Genomic DNA, 4,818 nt, shown 5'->3' with positions numbered 1-4,818 from the left:
GTTGTTATGCTGGTTTAATGGTACAAACTGACCACTTAACAATAGAAAAAGAACTATGTTTTATCACAGGAACATCAAAATCTGATGTTGGCCAAAGACTTTGGACCTGTATTGCATATTGACAGCAACATGAGTCTTCTTTGATTGATCCAATTTTCATTCAATCCATTGTTACACAACTTGAATTATTATCATGGAATAGTTATTTAGGGCAGTATAGAAAATTGCCTGGCCACCAATTTCCAACCTTTTCAAAAAGCAACTATTTTTGGCTGTGCCTTCTGATCCATTCCTGAGGAGGCTTAAATTGTCTTAGGTGTACCAGTGTTAAAGCAATGTTACCCATCTTTATCCTGCACAGATTTTGCCATGGATACTATTGACAAACTTTACTTGCTTCAAGTGGGACAGTCAACTCATCCTTAGAGAGGGGTCAGCTAGTGCTTATTAGCCCCCTTAGGTTCTTCCATGAGTTCAATATTGTTCTTGCTTCCTTGGTTTGCTAACTTTATGTGACTTGAGAGTTACCTTTTGGGAAGCCTGAGTACTATATCATGATTGCCCTTGTTCTGAACAATTCTTGGGGAAGATTTTGGGTATCTTATTGGGATTCTAAAACCAGTATTATTGCAGAATAAAAAGTTTAAACAAAAGAAGAAGCAAACCATGGGCATCTTTTACCACTGATTCTTTAGAGATTTTTGAGAAATGCTTTAGTATGACAAAAAAGCTAGAACAAACATTGTAGCTGAAGGACATAACTGACGGGGAGGACATAAATGCATATCTAGCTTAATTAAATTGCAGAATTGTATGGTATACAGGAATTTTTTGCAGATCTGAATGACCAAATAAATGATGTACAATGACGCTATAATTCTCTCTCTCTTATTCTCTCCATTATTTCTTTCTCATTATGATTCTATCTCCCCTCCAACACACATACAGTGTTTTTAAAAAAGAACAATTGCTCACTCTGACTAATATTGCTCACTACAGCATCTGACTTTTTTTTTTTAATAGTATTACTGAGACAGTCAACTGCTCTGGTACCTATCTAGAAAGGACTGTTTTATAGGCCTGCTTTTTTTTTTTTTTTTTTTTTAAAAAGGTATTTTTCACTATGTTAAAATAGTGTTCATGGCCAGATTAATGTTTTCAAAATTTGGGTAGCAGAAGCAAGTGCTGTCAATGAAGTGAGTATAAAATGTGATAACTGAGCATGTTCGAGGTATTGCTTGTAAATATATATATTTTCTCTCTTGCAAAGAAAACCACGGTTCAATTGTAGTGACAAGAGACAGGGATGTCATCTAAATCTACCTGAAGAGGTAAAGGCAGGGCAAGCAGAGAATTCTAAACATACTGCCCAACCAGAGGTACCCTCAATCTTTGCGGGGAGCTATAATGGGCAGGATCAGTTCCTGCTGGGAGACTGTGGAAGAAGTGGGTAGGGCTTAGGGGGAAATTAACAACTGGTTCACAAGAATAACAACCCCTGGTGTGAGAAGAGAAACAATAATTGTGTACCTCATCATTGTCTTAAGGCCTTCTAAAGCCCTGTTCTTGGTAAAACTTAAATCCAAAGTTTAAAATCCTCCAGCAGCACTGCTAGTTCAAACTTCTGCCTACACTAAAGTGTAAAATGCTTGCTATCATGCTGAATACTCCCCATCAAGCTTAGGAATGTTTTGCTTGCAATCTGTGGTTAACCTGCTTTTCTCAGCTGTATGCTTTGTTTTTCTAATGCTTCAAATCCCCATCTCTCCTTTTGCATACACACCTGTGCCCTTACCTATTGCCTTCCTGGTATTTTATAGTTCTTTGGTCTCCCAAAAGTCACTTAGTCATCCCTATACTATTAATTATTGAGAAGAACCAGCTATGCCTGCTGTGATTTGCAGCCATCTACACCCCACCTTGCCCTACTAACTGCCCTGGAGTCTAATCTCTTGAAGAAAACAGTATGTTCTCCTACTTCCACTCCAAGCCCAAGATGTTTTAGAGGAGGGATCAGACAAGGCCGTCATGGCTGACAATAGCTCTTAATAAATTATTGATGCGGGGATACAATTTTCTCAGCAGCAGGCTGCTTATCCTTAGTGCTATACAGTCTGAACCTCATCAGGAGGTCATGAACACAATCTAGATTTACTCCACTCCACCCTTCGAGTTTCTTTCAACTTCAGTGAAGATCAAACAGCCTGTGTAAGAATCTCAGGGCCATTTGATTTGATTTTAAAATAAGTAATCTTTGAGGAGAGTTTTGAATCTAACTTTCTGTGATTGTTGGCATTGTGTTCAAAATCTGCAGGAGATCAAACGAGGAAGGGGTTTGGGGAGGGAAGGAAGGAAGGAAGGAAGGAAGGAAGGAAGGAAGGAAGGAAGGAAGGAAGGAAGGAAGGAAGGAAGGAAGGAACAGGCCTTCTGTTTGTTTGTGTGTTGTGTGTGTATCCCATGGCTATGTGGCTGCTTCATAAAAATGAGTTTTCCAAGTAATTTAGCAAAATTAGAAAATGACAGCAAAACTAGGGTAGAGGGGCAAACCAGCTTTAGTATCTTGTGATGGAATTAGTAGTTACAAGAAAAACAACGAAATCCCTAATTCCCATTTCCCTCCAATAGCCAGTGAACAGAATGCGAAGGTATGTGCAAAAACCGGAGGGCAGGATGGACTGCCTAAAGCTTTCTTCATTCACCACCAATTTTTGCCTGAGGAGCAAAAAATGGTTTTATCTGAAATAACAATCATGAGAGGATACAAGTGAACCTTTGAGGAGAACATTCAATAACTAGGTTTCAGTACTGAAAGTTCTTTCTCCGGTTGCACTGTTTACTTACTCAGGGTACTTGGAGTAGGGTCCTAAAAGAAGACCCAAGGCGCTGGTAGATACATCTGGGGGGATCCCATTCTTCATTTCCAGAGGGGGCAGATTGAGTGGGATCCTGCCACCACTTTTTCAACGACAACCCCTATTCATCCCCTGTCTTGAGGACTGTCTGCTACTTCTTTGGCAGTCTTTCATCTACTGCATCTTGAAATAGCCAAGTTTGTGGTTAAGACATTTTTCTCTTCTGGTCTTGGTTCTTTGGAATGAACTTCCAGTATTCTTACCAGTCTTTTTGAATATATAAAAGTTATTGTCAAGCTTCCAAGGAGCAAGAACAACATGTGGAGTTATTTCTGAATAGATTTTTTTAAATTGTTCCTCACTCATAGGCAGAAACCTTGGCAAACTAAAGCAACTATTCGCATCAATATAGACATACTCTGAGAATTGCTAGCGAGAAGCCTTCTTAATTCTTCTTCCTCCTGACCAAACGCTCCAGCCTCATTGCCTCTTTGCCTTCTGGAATGCAGGCCCTCCCTCTTGGGAATCCAGACTACATTCTACCACAGCTATTATATATCGTGGACTTTAGAGATTCTTTATTTTGTATTGTGATGATTTTATATTGTGGTGATTAATTGCAACATATTATTTTCAATTGTTGCTTTATGCTACGTCTGCATTGTACTTAGTTTAGTGTATTATAAATAAAACTACTATTAGTAATTCATGCAGCAATTATTAATCTGAAGAGGAAAGTTATTGAGCAAAAAGAATGATTAAACTATTCCTCTTATTTGTCCTTCCCTTCTTGCAAGTGGCTTCTTTACTTCGTTACCTTAGAATGTTTGGGTTTTTACAACATAAAAATTGCAATTGTTTCTACCTTCATAAAAAATCTTCCTATACTCCCAGACTCTGAAATTTTATTAGAAAAACCAAACCCAAAAAATAAAATGGGTTTCAGAGCTTATGAAAAAATCCTTCACTTGAATTGGTTTTAACAATGAAAAGGTGGGATGAAAGTTATAAACAAACTAGAAGTAAAATTAGAAGCACAGAGCTGCTTTTTATAAATTAAATCCATCCACAAGCATGCATGCATGCACATGCACACACAATCCAAAGTTTCATAGACACTTGGGAAGATGTCTTAAGTGGGTCTCCATGCAGCTGTTACTGCTGTTTATTTCAGTTATCAGAGAAAAAGACCAAGACAATTGTCTATTGCTCATGACAGAAAGAAAGATAAGCAGCAAATTTTCTTCAAATTGGAAGCCTGCTGGAGTTTCAGCCTTGCCAAGCATCCCTAAAAACCTTTTACTAATGCCAGCCTTAGTGTTGACATGGACTGAGCTATGGAAGCTCTAGCAGCTGTTTTTCAGGTTTCACTTTCTTATGAAGGCAAAGTACTTTTATTTTATACTAGTTGCTCATTGACCAAAATTCAAGTGTTTCATGTTGAGTTGGTAAAGATGCAGATTTCCTGTATGGATCTTTAAGCCAAACTATTGCACACACATACAAAGTGCAATGTTGAGCCCCAGAAGGCTCTAATCCAGGGGTCCCCAAACTCATTGATGCCTTCATGAAGATTCAGATTGTTCATCAACCACCAAACATTTATTATATAGAATAATGTACTAAATAGTACTTTTTAACTCAGAGTTCCCCAAACTTTCGGTGTTGCGGACTGGTGTGGGAGGAGAAGAGAGGATGGATCCAAGCACACCCACCGCTCACACAAATGGGGATGTGCACACACTCACCTGACCTTTTGGGCAGGCCAGTTCTGAGCAGCTCACGGCCTTATGGGCCACAGCCCACATGGTTGGGAACACCCGCTTTACCTAATAACACTGCAAATAATAACAACCATAAAAACAATGAATGATCTCATCAATCCTTGAGGTTAGATATTCACCATTTTGGGGAAACCTGTTCCAGGCTGACAATCTGTTTTCATTCTCTTTGTTTCACTTCCTTT

The sequence above is a fragment of the Notechis scutatus genome, chromosome 2 (genome assembly GCF_049901735.1).
Source record: "Notechis scutatus isolate UNSWTSFEM ecotype Mainland chromosome 2, rNotScu1.2, whole genome shotgun sequence".
Classification (NCBI taxonomy): domain Eukaryota; kingdom Metazoa; phylum Chordata; class Lepidosauria; order Squamata; family Elapidae; genus Notechis; species Notechis scutatus.
Note: the sequence above shows the minus strand (reverse complement) of the source record.